Source organism: Chiroxiphia lanceolata, chromosome 6, assembly GCF_009829145.1.
Source record: "Chiroxiphia lanceolata isolate bChiLan1 chromosome 6, bChiLan1.pri, whole genome shotgun sequence".
In the NCBI taxonomy this organism is placed as follows: Eukaryota; Metazoa; Chordata; class Aves; order Passeriformes; family Pipridae; genus Chiroxiphia; species Chiroxiphia lanceolata.
The window spans coordinates 18,509,717-18,531,736 of NC_045642.1; the positions used below are offsets into that span (position 1 = coordinate 18,509,717).

The following is a 22,020-nucleotide window of genomic DNA, read 5'->3' on the forward strand; positions in this document are numbered from 1 at the left end:
ACACATTATACATAACACATTTAAAAAGTTTTGAATGAGACATCCAATTTACATTTCTTTCAATAAAAATAGATCTGCTTTATTCAGAATTGCTGCTATTCCTATTGTAGTTCGTAAGAAATGCAAATTCCCAGAAGAAATACACATTATTCACTTTCAGAGCGTGAAAGAGATATTTGCATAGAATCACAGAATCACAAAATGGGTCAACGTTGGAAGGAACCACAATGGGTCATCTGGTCCAACCTCCTTGCTCAAGTAGGGTCATCTCAGAGCACATTCCATAGGATTGCATCCAGATCCTTCTTGAATATCTCCAGTGCGAGAGACTCCACAATTTCTCTGGGCAATCTGTTCTAGTGCTCGGTCACCTACACAGTAAAGAAGTTCTTCCTCGTATTCAAGTGGAACTTCTTGTGCATCAGTTTCTGCCCATTGCCTCTTATTCTGTTGCTTGGTACCACTGACAAGAGCCCTTGACACCCTCCCTTCAGATACTTCTATGCACTGATGAGGTCTCCCCTCAGTTATCTCTTCTTTAGGCTGAACAGTCCCAGTTCTCTCAGCCTGTCCTTGTAAGAGAGATGTTTCAGTCTCCCAGTCACTTTCATGGCCCTCTGCTGGACCCGCTCCAGGAGCTCCATGTCTCTCTTGTACTGAGGAGCCCAGAACTGCACACAGCACTCCAGGTGAGGCCTCACCAGAGCTGAATAAAGGGACAGGATCACCTCCCTCAACCTTCTGCTATGTTCTTCCTAATGCACCACAGGATGCCACTGACCCCAGGGGCATACTGCTGGCTTGTGGACAGGTTTTTTTCCACCAGGTCCCCCAAGTCCTTCTCCACAGAGCTGCTTTCCAGCAGGTCACTCCCCAGCTTGTACCGGTGCTTGGGGTTATTCCTTCCCAAATGCAGGACCGTGCATTTGCCCTTGTTGAATTTCAGTTCTCTGCCCATCCCTCCAGTCTGTCAAGGTCCTCCTGAAGGGCTGCACAGCACTCTGGGGTATCAGCCACTCCTCCCAGCTTTGTGTTGTCAGTGAACTTGCTGAAAAGGCATCTGTCCCTTTATCCAAATCAGTGACAAACAAGTTAAGCAGTACTGGGCCCAGTATTGAACTTTGGGGGACACCACTAGCGACAGGCCTCCAACTAGCCTAGATGGGTCTTGGCCTTCCTTGTCTTATTTCTACCTATTCTGACAACTTCTCTATATTCATTCCAAGAGGCCAGACCCTGCTTCCATCTCCTGTGCATTTCCTTCTTATGATTGAGTAATGACAGGAGTTCATTTTTTCATCCATGCAGGTCTCTTGCCCCCTTTGCCCAGTTTCTTGCTCATCGGGATGCATCCTTCTTGAGCCTGGAGGAAATCATCCTTGAATATCAACCAATTCACTTGGTTTTTGAGAAGCAGGGTCTCACTTCAAAACACAGATTCAGAACAATCTAATAATTCATTAAAAATACCTTTTCTAGAATGCATTTCCATTACCTTCCATTACTAGTCAGCGGACTGACTTGGAGGTAAGTTCAACTAATGCCAATCACATGAAAAACTATCCACAGAATCTACTCTTTACACAATAGCATTGACTGACATCATGCATCAAGGGAAATATTTTGACCTATGATATGACACTCCCAACATATAAAGATTTATTTTTCTATGTGAGAATGTAAGTGTAGCCTAGCAACAACAGCCAGAGTCAGTACCTTCTTTCACATGCATCTGACCCCAATAAAGCATATCTTTTGTCCCAAACCCTAACGGGTTTTTCTGACAGAAAATAGTGAAAGAACAGTGTTCCCAAGAAAATTATGAACTACATACACATACAGACATATTAAAAAAGGAATAATATATCCCAGTAGATTAAAGGTTTTCCAAATTTAGTTTTCAGTCTAATGTTGTCTGGGTACTCAATGTATAGAATCAAAACACTGGTTAGCTCCAGAAAGGTCTACTAGCATTTCATTTCAAGTCCAGGACTGCAATCCTGCTTTTTGTCTTGTTTCCTCTCCTCAGGATCCTGAGCTCCATCCATCTCGTGGCCCCTACGGCCAAGGCTGTACACAGCTTTTATTCTCAACCTTCCTTGTATTTAAGTATGTATGTAAGCAGAATGCACTTTTTCTCTATAATTGCTTGTTCACAGCACTTGCTTTCCTTTCCCCTAGCCCCTCACACACACAGCCCACACGAGCACCACCATCCTTACCCAAGTTACTTCCTAAGAAGTAGATGTGACCTGTCTAGGAACAAACCTGTAAAGCAAATACACTGCTCCCATCATCCACATTTTGGGATGGGGTCCCTTTGGACTAGACTAGTATTTTATGTGCTCCTAGAACACAGCTTCCAGTTTAGTTTTATCCAAAAATGAAAATAAAATACACACTCTGAAGCTACTCCATTATTCAAATTAAGTGTGGTAAGGTGGAATAATCAGGAAAATTAGCTTCAAAAAACATACTCCTAATGCAAATTAACTGTCCAACATCAGTGCACACACAGCAGCCCATGGTCAAATTCACACTGCCTTTGTTACACAGGACCACTATTACACACTTGGAAGGTGCAAGATGCTGAGCAGAAAGAAACACGAGACAACTGAACCCAAGGAAATCTTGTCTTAATTTCCAAGTTTTGGATATCTGATCAAAAACCCCAAAACATGAAAAGTTTGGTATCTCTTCCAAAGCACTTGTACAAAAGTGACTGAGAGAGGTTATACCAAGCAGTATATTTTAACTGTTCTACCTCAGTGGCATCTGAATTATTTTTATTGTTATGACATCGAAGTACTTGTTTTTGCAACTCATTAAAGGGACACAATCAGGTTAGAAATAAGCAGACACACTAAGTGGAAGTCAGGCTGAATAAAGATAAATCTTTGGCCACCAGGCCACTGTTTTATTTGCAGCACTAGGCAACATTTCAGCAAGCATGGAGATGTATATGCTAATATATGATGCCCTGTCCCCCAGCCAAATACACTGCTTGAGTTCTTCACAGAAAATTCTACCAAACAGGGCTTTAAGACAAATGCTGGTGTGTTCTGTCTGCACTCTGACTAGACAAAAATGAACATTAACATATGCTTTTCTAACTATCGAAAGCTTAAGGTTAGCAGCATATTGTATACATACTTATGGGGGGCAGGTTTGTGCTCACATGTATAGTACTGCAAATTCCCACAACATAACGTCTATTTCCAGCTAAAATATATAACATACACCCAAAAAAAAAAATCAGCAGGCCAGCAAAGAGTGCCACACACAAGGCTGTGTACCTGTCAGAACCTGAGATGCTGGATTAAGCACTCAGGAGACCTAGGCTCCATTCCCAGCTCCAGGTATGTTGGAGATACGCCCTGCTCATCTTCTTTCATTCAGAGGACATATTCCCGAGAACAGGAGCTTTCTTTCCCTGTGCAGTGCCTTAGTGCTTACAGGGTCTCTGATAACCAACAGAGTAAAGATTATTTCCCTCCTTTTCATACTTGCAACAGGTTGACAAAACTGCAAGTCATCAGTAACTGTAAATAAGAGAGAAAAATACACAATGGAGGCAAATTACATTTGGAAGAAAACATTGAGGGGAAAGGAACAAATCATCGTTCTTCATCAACCAAGATATCATTTAGTCATGATCTGGAGTGTTCACACCTCTGCCCAGTCACAAACTTCGACAGCTCTGAAAGGCACTGCAGCAGCACCCCAACGCCTCTCCTTCCGCCAAGCCTAAGCAGCATAACAGGATCATTTTGTCATTCAAGTTCCCACTTAGTTAATCGCTGTAACACCTTCAAGTCTCTACAGTGTATTTCACACAGAACGTCTGCACAAGCTAAAGCAGCCTCGTGGGTCTGCCCCTTCCAGCCCAGCACAAGCTCCTGAGCTGCTGAACATGTGGGCAATCTTGCCACCCAAGAGCAGTGGGCTTGGCATCCTGATTTACCTGCGTGCTTGGGCCTACTAACAACCCTGTTCTGGTCACTGTTTCCCAACATTCTTTTTTTTTAATCTGTTTTATCATAAAGCCTCAGTTCAGATAAATACTTTGGCACGTGCTGCTCTGCCTTGGCTAAGCCAGACTGATGCAAGACATGTCTCAGAGCCAAGGAAAGGGACTAGTAAGGACATAGAGGAAATTCTCCATGGACTTTTTAGGCAGAGAGTATCTATGAAGTGCTGCTCTCAATGCCTTCACAGACTTGAAAACCTCTGGAAATGCACCTCTGAACGCTCAGCTGAACAGGGATTTGTCAGTACATTGCTGAATATGGATCCAGATTACATGAGAATAAACAATACAGGATATCTCTTTTCTGTACCTTGAAAATTCCTACCCTAAATTTCTTTCACCCCCTCAGCAGTGGCAATTTATCCATGTTACATCTGTGTGGACTTGTTCAGTTCAGCTCCTTCTCCATTACCATGCATTTGGCAGGTGATACAAGGAATGTTTTGTTGTTGTGATAACCACTGTTTGTCATGATGTGGCATTTTCAACTACCTAAAGAAAAAAGTTCATATTGCACCTTCCAACAGCCAAATGAGTCCTTGATTTGAGACACTGTGGTGACAAGAAAATACGGCAGTGTAACTTTTCCTTCCCAATTACAGCTGCAGACAGCCACATGGATTGGTACCAATAAAATGTAAGCTTCTGCCTCCATGGAAGTGAAATAACTGAAAATGGAGGAGGAATAAACAGAAACTAATGTCAGGTCTTATAACTCATATTAGTGCTTGCATGCAGTTGAGTGTTGACAGTTTCCAAGGCAAGACAAGGGCAGATTTATAAACATATTTTTGAAAATGCAATACAATTGGCAGATTCAGGGTTTCCAACACTAACTGTTCCAAAAGTCCCGGGTATCCCATCCTATTTGGTCAGACATCCTCTTCTGACTCTATAGTATGGAAATTATAGCATTGTCATGATTCTCAGCTCATGGTCTTCTGCCACAGACTGTGAACCACTATCCTGCATCCAAATGGTCTGGGCAAGCACAGAACCACCTGTCTCACATACCCAGAACTGGGGTGTTTATCAAAGCCAAACACTACGGCTGTCTCTACACACCAGCTTGTAACAGAGTTTGTAGTGAATCTTTGGCAGCTAAGTGCTTTATTTACAGACAGAGCTCTAGTTTATGTTGTTGCAAGGCTAAGCACAAGCAGCTGACCAGAATTATTTTATGTCTGTACAGTGAGAACTTTCAGCTCCCATACAATTGCAAAGCATGCTGCTCTGAATGTTATAGCAAGTTATTACCAGCAGTTTATATGCAGTGTACTTTTTTCTATCCATTGTAGTAGCTGAGTGTTGCCATCCAACCAATTCAGGGAAAAAAAATTAAATTATTCCTATTATCCAATCTTGAACACAACACACTCACCTTTGCTCATCTTACTACAATCACTGCTGAAAAATCTATAAAATCAGTTAATCTCAGGTCCAGGGCTTGTTCCACCAGACATCCCACAGCAAAGCACTGAGTGAGTAATAACCTGACCATCCCCAAAACTTACCAGTACCCACCTCAGCTAGGCTCAAATTCCAGCTTGAGACCAGCAAAATTCTCTCTCACCATTTATGGGAAGAGCACACAAGCAAGTGCTGGAACCAATCAATGCATCCAGCTGCTGGCAAACTTATCTATTTAATGCCAAAACACCATTCACTGTAAGCAGGTACCAGCTCAAAGCTAAGTCAGAAAGAAAGAGCTCCTGGTACAAGTCAGCTGTTTCACCAGCTATTACACTGAAAATCTTCCATCAGGTAACTTAATAACAGCAAAGAAAGCTGCAACATGGATACTTGTCACCTGTGAACTACAGAGATGTTAACGCCCTAAATGGCTGTAAGATGGAAAGAAGGGGATAATTACCCTATAGCAATAGACATTCATATTTTGGATTTTTTCTGGCCTAAATCTATGAAGGAATTAATTCAATTATTTTTCTGTACTACTGATTAACCATCCAAACACAAAATGCTAGCTACTAGAGCTGTGTTTTTTCCTTCTCTTTCAAAAGATATTAGCTACAGTTCAGATACTTAAGTGTATAAATTCAGCCAGGCATGTTTAATGAAAGCTTTACCTCCTATCACTGCATTTTTAAAGTAGAGAATAGGCTGCCTTTTACCTTTCAGCATCATAATGAAAAAGTAACTCTTTCCATGGAATTGAAGAAAATACTGTGGCTAGCAGAGCCCTGTCGAGAGACAGATTAATTATCTACTCGGGTGTGCATGCAAGAGTAAGCCTGTCACAGCAAAGGGGGAAAAAAAGGCAATCACTTAGGGAAAGGCAGCAAAGCTGCTGTGCTAACATTCTCCTCCTTTAGACCTCCACACAGCCCAGTGTAATGAGAGAGATGGTGTTCAGAAACAGTAATAAAGCAAAATCAGGCTGGAAAATCTGCTGCCCTTTGAATAGGGCTACTACTGGCAACCCACAGCGCTGCCTCACCAGAGAGTGCGCCCTACTCCATGCTCAAGAGTGGGGAAGCCACATTTAGAGTGGGTAGCTTAGAAAGGAACACGATGCCTTTCAAAACAAGACCAACACTGCAGCCATAAACCAAAACAAGTGCAACCAGTGCCAGCTTTCTAGGGACTAGATGTCACCTGGAGCTGTGCACGGCCCAGAGACACTCAGTGGTTGACTCGTACATCACAAGCACATGTAAAGAGTGGGAAAGTTAGGGAAAGCATCCTCTCAGTTCATTTATTTAGTACAACCTCAGGCTGACATGATGCTTCTGTGCTCATCCCCAGCTCTCAGACTGGGTGTGGGAATGGACAGGAAGGTCTAGGAGAGAGATTTAATTCTGAATGAGTGACAAACAGCAAGAAAGTGCAGAAAAAGAGGAATCTGCAAGGTTTCCAACCAAGCTTTGTCTTGCTCCTGTAGACATTATACCAACATCTTCTGGCCCTTCCTGAGGAAGTCTCTACGGTCAAGACTCTGCCTTATTTGAGGTCTCTGGCTGAGTTTGGGCAACTATACCTGTAGTCAGATACAGGCAAGTGCTATACCGCGCTGAAGGTCAAATGACAGCATATGTTCCTTGTTGAGATGCTAATATTGCCAGCAGCAGCTATGCTTCCTAACTTAAAGGAGAGTTAATGACCCACAACAACTAATCAAGATATAGGCACAAAACAAAGGGCATCACTCTTCATATTACTAACAGCATAGGATCAGGCTCTGCACTAGAAAAAAAAAAAGAAGAAAAAATAGATCCAACTTGAAACAAGCTTTTAGAAGCTCTACAAAAGTATAAGCAGAGTTTTCTTTAACTCGAGTAGCAGCAGAGCTGCAAAGGGGTGACACACACACAGTGGTGTTCCATGCAGTGCTCTCCAACCCAGAATAAGGCACTCATGCAATACCCAAGTTAGGCAGATCATCATAGTCAGCTTCTTCTAAGGTAAGTGGAAAGAGACGGACAGCTCTTCCCACCAAGATGGAAGTCATCATCTAGACATTAGCATCTCTCCACCTTTTATTTTAGACCCATCGACTAAGTGGTGTGAATCCAAACAGCAGTCTATTAGGAAAGGCTGAATTACACAGGGTGAACTAAACAGGATTAATATTATTCTCCCTTACTTTGCCTGCTCTGTTGTTAAATCTGAGTAGCAATGCTCAATTCAGATAAAAGTAAATGGTGAAAGCTACTCTCCAGAGAGACACAGAAATGCATGTTTTATGCTGCTTTGTGGCTCCTTCTAGAAAACAGCAGGATAAACTTTGCTTAAAAACCGTACCACATGCACAAAGATAAACGCAACCTTCAGTCAAGTTCCAAGCAAAGACAGCTTTTTTTTTAACTTATTTTTTAGAACTGAATGGCCATTTTTCTAAGGAAACAGTGTTTTTTTGGAAATAGCAACAATATCATAGCAAGGGACAAATACCAGGTAAAAGTAAAAGGTCAAGTGCATGAATGGGTGACCCTACTGTGATCATACTGCCTAAGAATTTCAAAATAGTTTCATTCCCTGACAGAAAGCTCAGAAATGCAGCAGCACTAGTAACCCAGAAACACTACAGTGACTCACTCGTGTTCAATGAACTCAGATGCTCAGGGGAAACAACAAAGGCATCAAACAGGACACAGTCTAGCCAAGTAGATGCAATATGGCAGCACAACCTGGACTCAAGCCATAGCTCCTTAGGCTGCCTTGCTGTGCACTTCACTTTCTGCCTCGCTTCTTATGTCCCATAAAATAAGCCCTGTTTTAGCAGAGCTTTGACCTACAAATGAATATTACTGATAACCAGTAGATGTTCTCAGAGCACAAGCTGATCATGGTATACTGATGACAAAAAAAAAAAAAAAAAAAAAACCCCCAAAAAACAAAACACAAAAAAAAAAACAAACAAAAAAAAAAACCAAAAAAAAAAAAAAAAAAAAACAAAACAAAACACCAAAACAGCACAAGGAGATTTTATGTTCCAACATCCCTGGCCCTGAACAGAGAGAGGAAGTGAGGGAAACATCTCCAATAATGCAGGAAAACTCAGACAGAGCAGCTGTGTAAACCTGAGAAAACAGAGAGGCATGCGAGGCTGATCACTGAGAACAGCATAACTAGCAAGAAATGAGAGCACAAACAAGCTTGGAAGGCTTGAGGTCCTCTTGCAAGCAGAGGGGAGCTAGCCCCCTTAAATCACACTCAATATCTGCTCTTGTACTCGGCCATCAGAATTGGCAAAAACAAAATAAGAAGAAACAGGTGAGGGACAGAATTAGGTCTGCAGCCCCTCCTCTCAGTTGCTCAGGAGCTCCAGTTTACAGTAATTGCCCTTCTTCAGCCCTGCCCATGCACCCCCCTCTCAGTTACCCCCCATATGACTCAAATTTGAGGCCCTTATTCCACACCACTGGGCATACAGGGACACTGACAGTCGCACACTCAAATTCGCCAGTGACATATATAAGCAGCAAAAAATTAAGTGGGAAGGTTCCTTCTTCTCCCTTCCTCCTCCTGCGTCATTAGAGCCTCATCTTTTTCTCTGTGAAGCTTTTAAAAAAAAGAGAAAACCACTCTGAAATTAATCGGGAGGGGTGTAAAAAGTGCCTGGAACAAAATACCGAATGTGCAATGCCTCTTCTCCTCTTCCATGAGCTGCAAAAGTAAACAGCACCTTCTCTGGCAGAAACAACAGGGCTGTCTTATGTAACTGGGGGATGGAGGGAGAGGGAAGGGTCAGGAAAAACACACACTGTCCACAGTTCAGAAAAGAGCCTCTTTCAGCAGCCATGAGCAAGAAGGCTGCAGAAATGACAGCTTTGCTACCTCCCTGCCCAGCTGGCTCTCTGACCTGGCTAGAAGCAGCATCCAACATCGCAGGAAGATCTGGCTTTGCTTCTGACACTGCTGGCCAGTGGCCTTATAAACAGGATGACAGAATGCTGCTTTCCTCACAAGTTATGATGGGGCAATTTATTTTCATTGGCATGAGCAGAGAAGGGGAGCCAGTCTGATCCGCTCTGCAACAGCAGGACATGTGAAAGGCAATTTTACACGTGTACGTCATACAGTCCTAACACAGTACACACATTACACACCCTTTCTTTGAAGGAAAACATTCAAGAGAAACCTCTGATTTCAGAAGATGAACTGATGCATTTACAGTCAGAATCTTCAACCTTCAATCCCTGTCAAACATGTGCTCCTACCTCAAAGTAAAAGCCTGTTTTGACTTTCTTCATGACTATCATCTCCCCCATTCTCTCTTTCCACAGCAATCTGCTGTATAAAGTTGCAGGAGAATTCTCCCACCCTGTTGACATCCTTTCCTCCTTGCTACACCCAGTTCAGTCCACGCACAAGCTGCAGGCTGGACTGGGTAGAGCGTAACAGATCCATCCCAATCCAGCTGCTCATAAGTTATTACAAGTCAAGGCCAAACTAGTCATCATGGCTGGGCTTCGCGAACGAAGGTTTGGGAAGGGCTCTACCCACGTTTGTCACAAGCACGCTGGTGGTTAAAAAGGCCAATACAAGACAGGCACGTCCAATTGCAAAAGGCACAGCAGAAAGACTCCTTAGGTGGTAAATTCTGCAAGGCACGAGTCTTTCTGTGCTGTCTTTTCTCCTCAAGGGTGATCCTGTGTGCTTTCTCAAAAGCATCAGCAGTGTTATAGATGGTGTGTCTCCAGACCTCCCGGCTGGAGGCCAGAGTAGACCAGTTATGGTGATCAATATGGCCAAGGCTGAGATGTTGTTTCAGGGAGTCCTTGTATCTCCTCTTTGGGGCTCCTCTCATGCGGCAGCCGGTGGCAAGTTCACCATAAAGCAAACTAGTAAATAGCAACTTTATGTGCACCTGTGGCCATGCAGACTGTTCCACAGTAAATCTAGAAACTACTAATAGTCACACTCTGCTCTCATCACCGGCACACAGGCATGCGCACTTACATTCAGAGGTGCTAAACACCCGTCAGGCTTTTTGCATCCTCTGTGATGTCTTCCCTTCCCAGTTCCCCAAATTTGTTGTGTCCACTCTGATCCTTAAGACTTAATAAACATTAAGGAGGTTTGGCATATTGGGATTTCAGAAAACCTTTTTTCTCTCCAACACTTCCAGCTTTCAGCAAGTCCCTTACACACCAATATCTTCCAAACTGTGTCTCAGAAACATGTCCTGTTTTCCAATATCCATGCAGCTGACCAAATGCTTAGCTCTACAGTAGCACTATCACGTGTAAATCCTCACATACGTCAAATCAGAACAAGAAGTTCCAACTTAAAAAAAAAAAAAAAGAAAAAGAACTCAAAACAAACAACTTAAATGGCTGCTAAAAACATCAATATATCAGCTGCAATAGCAGCACTTTGGAGAAGATTTTTCTGGGACTTTTTATTATTACTATTATCTTATCTGCAGAAGGCAAGCCAAGAAAAGAGAAATAGATGGAACCAAGCCCTGCATCTGAGCAAGCTCTCTGCAAGCAAATGCAGACACGTTTCAGGGCTGGCAGAACACTGTGCTGAAATTAAGTGGTGTGGGTTCTGACAGAAACACAATTTTTCAGATCTGGTATGAAATCTGTAATGCATGCCACTGAATAAAACTTCCATAGGCTGTACAGCAGCACCTAAATATTTGTCTTACTGCTGTTCATCCATAGCTGGCACACATTCAGAGACTACAAAGACAAAGCCAAACCAAAGCTCAGACTGACTTTTCTACCTCCAATTTGCATTGCACTTTTCCCTCCAGGGATCTTGCATGGCTTGGTTTGGATTCCATCCCAGCTCAGTCCCAAACAGAGAGATGTCTCAAACAATTTCAATAAACCAACAGATTTCATTTTAAATTTAAGTATTCAAAATTACTTTGAATGCACATTCTTGACATTTCAATGCTATTCTGGATAACCTTTTAATCCACCCAATTTTTTACTACATAGTTACAGTGTAGGGCAGTTGGACTAAACTAAAACCAGAAATTTGAAACAAGACAGCATGAAAGCTCTTTGGGTGGAGTACTGCTTTCCCATGGGAAATTAAAACTTCATCACTAGCCATTCAGAATTTGGCTGTGTCAAATTCTGTCCACCATGAGCAAGACAAAGCCATGAGACAGCAGCAAAAGGAGGAGACTCCATGAGGCAAATAAGGTAGTTCTGACTTTCACCCCTTTCACTGCAGATAAGGGGACAACTAACTACCAAATGCCTTGAGAATGTGGAGCAAATATACAACTCTACAAGTTATATAAAAGCCTGTCCAACAGAACTAGTCATGAACAGGCAAAGGTAGGGTTAATACATACACTCTGTGCAGGGGTATGCACCCATATACCTACAAGAAAATACCATTAGGAGGGGTCACCAAAACCATTTCCCTCACTGTAACAAATAACTTAGGCAGCAGTAAAGGACAGCTGGCTCTTTCACTTCCCTTCAGAATCAGTACTGTGCATGGTAAATGGAGCTTCCATTACCAAAAGCCACAGGGTGCAAAAGCAGTCTGACTTTGGATGAATCCTTGCTAGGACTGAACCTGCACAGGTAAACAGAGTGCATAAGGAAAGAACCCAAGGGGGGAGGAAAAAAAAAGCCAGAAAACAAGGCTTATTAAACTGTAAATGCTTTTGTACAGAAAATCTTGTGTGTTATTACACTGGCCAAAACAATGGTGCAGAACTGGTTCTACTGTCATAATACAGTACAGAAGAACCTGAAACCAATATTGTCTACCAATGGCTCATCATGTGTCCCATGAATTAAGGGCTTGGCAATAACCCAGCAGCCACAAGGCTTATGACAGCTTTCTCAGGAACTTATGAGAATTTGACTTCTTTCCAATAAGTCCCTTAGGCTCCCTGAGGAATCCTCAAACAGCTTTTCAAGCCCTAGGAGTCAGGCCAGTTGACAGAAAAAAGAAGATACCCAAAAGGCACTACAATGACAATCCCACAGCAGAGTAGGAATGCAGGCAAGCAATAAAACTGATGCTAAACAGATGCACAATAAACTGGTCCTAACCATAATGTGAACAGTAAGGCACTGCCAAAATGAAATGGTCATTTAGTGACAGAGAAAGCAAAGAAATATAAAACCTGAATAGAATAGTAAGAGATCACAGACTACTTTCAGAAAGCCTACCACTGCATCTAGATGAAGGTATCTCCTGAGTGTAACTCTTTGTATCCTCACCTCTTGCAAGGGAGCAGGATGTTCTGGGCAGTTCTTGCTTTCTGGTATAAAGGCATTCTATTGTCCTTTATTATCATTATTCTTCGAGTAAAAAAATCTTTTGTGTGACAAAAAAGTCCTAGTCATTCCAGAGTCCCCTTCCTCCAGATGTCCTGATTCTCTGACAAAGGCAGAATGCCCTAACAACACTAGCAGTACAGGCAGAGCCACTGCAGCACAGCTCCAGCCCACTACCACCATGACTGAAGTTAAGAATGCTGAAAAAAGTGCATCATGCTGGCACTTCTCTACAGAAGCAATAGCTCTTCTGTAATCCAAAACCCCTTCTTCAATCCATAAAGTGGCTGCATATGTGCTGGGGGGAAAGCCATTCTTTCACCCACATACCATTTTGTTCTGCAGAATAGAATGGAAAGTGCATTTGTTCAGCATGTATTTTAAGAAGACCAATTAAATGAAGTCCACGTACTGGGGATGTAGCTCAACAGAGAAGCAGAAAAACACTTCTTTGCAGAAATGCAAATACACCCAAACACACCTCCGGCCCTGGTGCAGACGGGTGGCATCCTTTGTGTAACACTGCCCATGGCCAACATTCACCCACATTACCACCCAGATAAACCACTGCACAATTCAGTTCTTACAGAGCTAAACACAATTCACACACCCATTCATCTTTAGAGGCTTCTCAATACAAACAGAAAAAGCTATCTTTCACAGAATACAGGCACTTGCTTCATATTAAGATTTTAGCTTCCCTAGTAAGAATGGCAAATGTCATAAATCAAGAAAAGAAGTGAAGCAGTTTGACAAGGTCATACAGGGCGCCTTGAGGAAATGGCCCTGGCTGGAGAGACATCCCAGGAAAGAGAACCCACATCCATGCTCTCAGCATGCCATTTCTCAGGCCAGGTGGATGCAAGGGTGAAATGTGGAAAGATGTCTTTGTTTATGCCTACTTGAAAGAGAGCAAATTTAAGGAACCAGAATAATTTGGGGGCATCATCAAAATACTCAGCATATCCTAAAGGAGAGGGGAAAAGTGTTCTCCAAATAGTTTTGGGGAGAGCACAGGTATATACAGTTAAGTACCATTTTTAGATCATGCAAGATTTTTAGGTTTGAAGGCAAGCTGCAAACAAAACGCAACCTTGATCTCACTGTTCTTTTTACTTAAGGCCAAAAATGAATGCAAAACCCCAACCAAACCCACCAGGTCCCTGGGCACAGCTCAAGCAGCCTATTGTTCCAGGAGGACTTATCAATCACTACAGATAACCCTCTCTGAGCACATCACATGATTGAAAGCTTTCCTTTATTATGCCCTCACACCACGACCAAGCGAAGCAGCAGCGGTATCAGATCAAGACAAAGGAAGGGCTGCCCTTCAGAACACACTTCTGAATAACTGCTCCCCGAGGTGCACCGTGTGTGGTTTTGCTGTGCGCAGCAGGAATGAGAGAGTAACCACGCCACCTGTGCCATCACTTCCTGGGTTTAAAGAGGCAACATACCCGAAAACAATCAGGAAATTCAGAAGTCAAGCCGGTCTTGTAATCTCAAGTTTCTTAAAACTTCTAGACTACTTAAAACCCAGTATGCTGTGACATTCCCAAATATTATACACATGCCAAATAGCGTTGAACTGCTGGGTATAGGCAAGAGACGACGGAAAACTCAGCGAAAGCGAGCTCTCCGCAGCTCAGTCCCAGCTCCACCACGCTGTGCTTCACCACTGTGCAGGCCTCAGGGCTTCTCTGCAGCAAGCTGCAGACTCTCCCTCAGGCCTGGGGCTAACACACCCCACTGTTTCCCAACCCCCTGCTACTCCAATGCCACTGTGTTGTGATTAAAATACTGGAACCAGTTCTTGAATAAAAAAGAAATTCACCTGCAAGCAAAACAACTTCAAAATCCATATTCATAAAGAATGTTTGAGGAATGTAAAGGCCTCTCTCCTTTACTCACCAAAACATAACAGTTCTCGGTCTTTGATATAAAACATGCCACAACTTCTCTCTTTCCTGCAGCGCAGTCACTGTGCCTGTGTCTATCACTGTATTACCTCAATATTTTTTTCAAAAAGCGCTTCTCTAACAAAAAGGAATTCACTCGTACAAAGCAAACTGTATTGCTTCTGCAAAATTTCATTTGAGACTCCACAGCTAAAGTGCAGGACCCCTACAGTTACCAGTTCTGCAGTGTGATATCTTCAGCATCCCTTGTGAGATGAAGCATGTCACCTTAATGCATGCTAAGGTAAGAGAACAACCAGGCTGATTGGCTTCATCACCCTAAGGACACAGAGAGTGACATACTTAATCTGATGAGAGACACTAAAGCAGTGCCTCTTAATATTTTATGAAACATTTGGCTGTTTTTAATTTTAAAAACAGCAGCTCAATAAACAAAGCAATGGAGCATTCCCTGTGGATGGCACTATGAGAGGTGCACAGCAGCCCACTCAGCTGAGTGATGATACCCAATGTATCGACTGTCCTCCTCCCCACATCCATGCTCGAAGGCCCATACACTGGGAGGGCTCAGGTTCTGCACACCAAGGACTTTTTCAGAAATAATTGTCTTTCCCCAGAATGCAGCACACAGCAGCTCTGGGGGTGGTTTAGGACATCCAGCTTCCACCTAGCACCTTAATCTGGAAACCACAGGCTGACATGCCCAAGATGAGCAAATTGTTTTAATATGAAAAACTGCATTTTCTTCACTACTTGCTCAGTTCTGAAACATGACAAGATACAGACTTGCATGAGACCCAAAATGCAAGCATCCCACTGTATTGCTACCACACACTTGCTTTAAGACTACCTGCTTCCTTAAGTAGCTATTACTGGCCACTTAAAGAGATAAGATATTCAGCAAGATGGATCCTTGCTCCTACTTATAACAACCACCTTCTATTCCCACTCCCATGAAGACTTGCAAGGTGCAAGACCAGTCAGAAGAAAAAGCCCAAGCATCAAGTTTGAATATAGACATAAGCACCCCCAATGGTTCAAAGGATAGCCTTCAGCAGAGCCTGCTCTTTAATTCTGTGCTCCAAATACATCCATCATCACTTATGAAAGCCTTGCCAATAAGACTTAAAACATAAGTTAGAAATGCCCCCATTTCATTTCACTGAAGTTCAGAAACTCATAGATGCCAGAGCCAGCTCCTACAAGAGGGACGACTTGCTACAGTATCATTAAATGGACATATATCCTGATGGAAGAGGACCTGTGTGTACACCCATAGGAAGAAGTTCCCAGCCAAAGACAGGAAGCACATCAGAGACAAAAGCACATCCATGAGCTCAGTGGGAATACACACAGTCCTCTCACCATGGGAGACCACCACCTTGGGGCTCCTCCCTTCAAGCATTAATAATTGACAAGTCTTGGCCTCACCTCAACTTCACAGTCCTTTCTTTACTCTGGAAAGAAAGATTCTGTAGAAATTAAAAGCATTATTCCAAGAAAGGGGATTATTTTGTCATCTGAGGACACTTGCATGGAAGAGCAGAGCTGATGGGCAGTCTTGTGATCTTCCTGATTAAAATGCTGCCTCGGGACATTACTCTCCCCCTCCAACATGAAACAGTCAATTAGCCTGTGATAGATTCATGTAATAAAGGCCTTTTCTTATAAAATATGTCAATCTAAGACTAGCTATACTTTTACCTTGAAGTGACCTTACTAAGAAGAAACACGACAATTAAAACCAGTCTTAAACTAGTTAAATACTGGCATCTGAGGAAGCAGCAAAGTGAGGTAGTAGACAAGTGTGTTTTTCAATCCCATCTCAGTGCTTTAAAATAAATAAATAAATAAGGAAGGGGTAAGGGGGCTTCATTTCCATGAAGAGCTATCTTAACCTTTCATTATTAATTTTATTTATATATATACATATACACACACAACTACCCTTACCTGCTACCTACAGCAACCTCTACAGATACTACAGCATGTTAAACCAAACGGAGCAAAATTCTGTTCACAGCATCAGACACAATGGTGTCAGGTGACCACCAATGGACAATTCCCAGACCAGTCTCTTACACCACATAAAAAAAGTCACTGTTGAAACAAGAACTACCTTTGTGGACCATCCATCCCTAGCCAGAACACCACCCCAGCTTTGACTTCTAAGCACAACCAGGATGATCACAGATGGTCCAGTTGTGCTTCTCCACAGCAATGCCCTGCCCCCAAGGGCCCACTGAAATAGCACTAACACACACAAGAAGCAGGGACAGCTCCACAAGTCTTAGAAACTTACTCAACGCCACCACTGCTCACCATCTCCTCCCAGCTCGTTAGCAGGAGCAATTGGTAAATATGCCACAGAGCTCATTAAAGACAGCTTAATGAATACCCCGTATGCTGTCAGAGTCCCGAGTACAGAGCACCATCCCTGTATCCTAATTCCTGTTCAGTAAAGCGAAGCATAGTCTGTGCCCCACAAAAATAACAAGATAAAAGTCTCTGCCCTCTTCTCAAGTAGTAGGCAGTGATCTCTACGCCTAACACTAGGACACCTTAAACTGTTTTACAGAAAAACATTTGCATTTTTGGATACATCTATGGGACTTCCTGATACACTCTATTTAGCAGAGACATCTGTTACTCAATATATATATTTCATCTAAATCCCACCCTCTGAATCATTTCCATCAGTTGTCACTAATGAAGCTTTGTGTGCAAAACCAAGTGCATTCTGCCCCCATTAGGAAGCCAATTACGGCAGGAAAAACAAGCAATTAACAAGGTGCAAAATAAACATCTTGCCACCTGCCTTTTAATAGCAACCCCACTTCAAACAAGTCACAGTCTCAGCACAGCTTTCAGAATTGGCAACTGATATTATATATGTATTTATGCAGCAGCTGTTCTTCATTGCAATAAATATTACAGGCTTACCAGATAAGGTCAGCATATTTAAAAAAACATATAGCAAGTATTAAAACCTGCTTTGAGGCCCCGAATGTTGCTTTTAATGAAATCAGCAGCATCAGGCGTGTCTGGTATTACAGTGAAGCTGCAGTCACATCCCCAGCTTAGAGAGATTTCTCCTCATTTCTACTTGCTTAGCAGCTTCTGTATTTGTTTCACTAAATCCAGGGGCCCGAGCAGCTACTACACAGCGTGCAGGGCAACTAATAATGCAAAGCTCTACAGAGTAGACAAGTCTTTCTTCTTTTCCTCATCTCTTCCTCTCCTTGGCTTTCTCCACCTCCCTACCATCACATCACTAAATCCAATTGCATTGTGGAGCTAGGGGGGACACTGCAACCCACTCCAAAAAAAAAAAAAAAAAAAAAAAAAAAAAATCAAGGCAAAACCAAATCTAGATTCCAGTTTACTCTTTGCTCCTTAAGCCTTCATGCTTTAAAAGGGAAAGGAGGGAAATCCTTCCAAAGTCACACTAGCTAGCTCCAGAGGGAGCCACTTTTCTTTCCCTTTTGTGGAACAGGATGAATGTCACACTTCTGAGTAGTTAACCAAGACTAAAAGAAAGCCCAAGAGTAAATCTGCAGGATTTAATAACCTTGCAAGCGGAAAATGTGCCTGAGAAAAGAGCAGCCAAGCTTCATCTCACATATTTGTTTGTTTTTCAATCTTCGCCTCTGCTCTGGCTCTCTAGAGCTACATATTTGTTAAGCTTTCCATGTCACATTTCAGTTCCTGACTAATGGCCAATTTAAGTACTTATTTCAAGATTCATTCAAGTCTTTTCATCTTAAGAGTTCTTCCTCCCTAGCTCTGTTGAGATCTGAGGAGTAAAACACTGAATATGGTACTTTTGCAACCACCTACGGGATTCTGAGGTGTTAGCTGGAGATGGAGTGAAAAGAAATCCTTCTCTAAATGACCACAGGAAGTAATAGGAAACAGAGCTTTTAACTCCAAACAGGGCCAACAAGGCTACCCACAGTTTTATAGGAGGTTGCAAGTCATGATCAATAGTAACTAAACAATCCTTCAGTGAAAAGTTCTTCTAAGAAGCCCTGAATTTAAACAACCATTCACTACCCTTGAATACAACTGCTACCTAACTGGCAAGTCAGATCCTAATGATCCATGTTTTCAGTTCTGGTGATTATCTACAAGTATGCAGAATAAGCAAAGTCAGAAGAAGGGGAACACTGACAGAAGGTGAAAAGCAGTGAAAGGTAAAAGTTTTCCAAACTCATAAGGATGCACACCTAAACTTGACTTACTGCAACCTACGAAGTAAAAAAAATTCTCAGCCACTGGCTTCTCACGCTACCAGTACAAGTGCAGAGATCCCACAACTCTTTCCTACAGCCATAATTACAGAGACAAGGTCACAAAAGACACGATCTGCCAACATGAGCTGCACGAGGTCATATGGCCACTCTAGCTATAAAAGTATTTTAAGAGTAGTTCAGTCAGTCAGGTCACTTAACTGACTTTATTTTTGTCTGTTTTTCAAACAAGCAGCAATATTTTCCCTTACATTTTGTGTGTGGGAGAACAGGAAGCAGGATCTACTCCTTAGTCACCAGCCTAGTATTTCAGCAGGCATCCCTAACAATGCCATGGAGTGGTCACGTCTCGCTGCATTTTGTAGGTCTAAATCCACCAAAAATGCCAAGAAGGAGCCTCAGCCCAACAGTGACGGTGGGACAGAGCACTGACAGCTTTCAGACGTTGTTCAGATGACAGGAAGTCCTGCCCTGCATTAACCAAGAAGTGGGATGTATTATCTGCAAAGCCCCACAACAAAGTTTCATGTGACAGAAGTTGCTCCAGCTGCACATCAGAAAGGCAGCCCACAGTTCTCAAGCTTACTTCAATTTGATTAGTTCTAGGGCAGCCTCTTCCACTTAATGCTGAGAAGAGCCCCAATGTGTTTCCTGACCAGAAGGCTGCCTGAAGACCCAAAGAATCAGCAATTTGGGAACTGCTGCTTGTTGAAGGTAGCAAGAGACCAGAAATGTGACAAGAACTTACTGTGAGAAAGCCTTGTAGTTCTAGGATTAGTTCTAGGAGACAGGACTCCAATTCTTCTTCCAAGGATGCTTAAAGAGATCTAATTCTCCAGCTCTTCCAGCCCTCTTCAGAAAGATGCTTGAAGATATCAAATTTGACTAAATACTAAACTTCAACAGGTGAGTGTCAACAGTACCCAGCTCACCTGAACAAGAGTTGAAAGGTGACAATGCCACAACTGGCTCACACTGCAGAGTTCCCCTAATCAGTGTGAGCTACAGGCAATTAATAACCGATTCTGATTCCAAATAGTCACGTGCACACTCCCCCGTGCCACCTCATCTCTTTTAAACAGACTTCTGTGGTTTGGCAAATGGTCAGATTAAGTAGAGGATACATGAAGTTAAGCAGAGAATGTTCTCAGTATGCAGCAGTTTCTGCAGGTCATAGATCATAAAAATCCTTACAATTCCTAGGATCAAAGAAGCTACAGCCATAAAATACTATTAGTTCGCAAAGTCCATCACCCAGCCAAAGCAGGTTATCCAGAAAAGACGTGACAAAGTTATAGTGTACGAATAAGCTGAGTAAATTTTTATTTGAAAAAAGACAGTAAGCAAAGTCATATACATGAACTAGGTCTGAAAGTTAAAATTTAGTTTTGTTTCTAAGAAATAAGCAAGCACATTTCTACAAGGCAGCTATAACATGCTAACCTACATCTAATGATGTGGCTTTGCCATGAAATCCCAGCAACAGCCCTTCTTTCTCACTCCCAATTGCAAATTTCCATCTCCAAACACAAATGCTTTTCACCACACAGTTCAGTAAGAAAATTACTTTGGAGCCCTAGTGCTAAAAATGCATAAAAGCACAATCTTGAAATTCTCAAACCTCCCCCCCCCCAAAAAAAAAAGAAATCAAAGGAGAAAAAGAAAAGACACAGTTTGGCTCCCGCTGGCCTACAATAACAATAATGATAATAATCTAGAGGTTGCAGGAGGTTCGTCTACACTCCATGCCAAGTCAATTTGCTCCATTCACAACTGTGTATAATTGTCCCTGGGACTGCAAAAATTACTGTCTTTTCACTCGCAACAGTATTGTAAAAATGCTTTCAAACAACCACAAACCCTTATTTGTTAAAACAAAACTATTTGCTCTTTTACGGTTCATGTTAGGTCTGGCATTTCTATGCAGAGGGTCAATAATCCAGTCGTTCAAAAAATAGTCACGAAAGACGTATTAACATAAGCTGTGCATTAAGACACATTTATATGCCTGACAGTAATGGCTCTGCGCTGTGCACTGTATCAACTCACACATACTTTAGCAGGAAAATAAAACACTTCGGAAGAATTTCTGCTCTCCCAAGGATAATTAGCATAACACTAATGCTGAAACGAGAGGGCAATAAGGACTGACAGAGGCATGCTTCATCCCAGTCTCCAGAATAGTAGTGCCTGTCCCTAAAGTTTGCACCCATCACAGCATGCTTCCCTCTGCTAAGCGCACACAGCCCGTGCCTAATGCTTCCCCAATCCTTAGATTAACGAAACACAAGTAAGCAGTTTCGAGATGCATTATCCTCTGCTACCAAACCTCCCCGGCGCGGGGTGCCCAGGGGGATCGGCCGCGTTGCCCGCAGCCAAGCTTCGCCTCCCGCGCCCAGGGAGCTTCCCTGGCTCTCGGACACCAGCGGAAGGCTCCTGTGGGTGCGGGCTGTGCCCGCGGCGCTGCCCCGCACAGCCGGCGGTGCCCCGGGGGCAGCGCACGACGCTGCGGGACCGCTCCGTGCGTATTCCAGCCGCGCGCGGGTCACGGCAGGGCGGAGCAGCACCGCGAGTTAACGGGACGGCGCCGAGTCCCATCTGGCCCCGGAGTTTGAAAACTCTCGGCAACCCCGCAGCCACCACAGCGCCCACAACTTGGCCGGGGTTGGAGGGCGCGAGTGCCTTCAGAGAGACACCGCCTGTCCGGGCTGTGGGAGCCGTGGAACATCCACCACCCCCGGGAGCGGGAGCCGGAGCGGGCTGTGCCGCCGCCTCCCGCCCGAGGGAGCCCCGACACCGCAGGGAAACGGCTCCGACAGAGCCGCAAAACCGCGGGGAAACAGCCCCGAGCGGCTGCGGTGCCGCTCCGACAGGGTCGCGACACAGCGACCACGGCGGGTCCCACGGCTCCCTCGCTCCCTGCCCCTGCCGGCCTCCCCTCAGCCGGGGTCGGACCGGCTCTGCAGCCGCGGGGACACCGCGGTGGAGCGGTGAGTGGGCTGCATGGGGCACCCCGGCTCCGTCCAGCAGCCCTGCCCGCCGGTATCCCCCCTCTCCACCAGGATGCCGGGGCCGCCGGGATGCCCACCCGC

At 43.6% G+C, this 22,020-nt stretch overlaps 1 long non-coding RNA gene across 3 annotated transcripts in view; it reads right to left on the reverse strand.

Moving 5' to 3' along the window:
* LOC116788077 overlaps positions 1-22,020 on the reverse strand; it is a 182,911-nt gene that overhangs the window by 160,665 nt on the left and 226 nt on the right. The gene's annotated exons all lie outside the window — the stretch shown is intronic.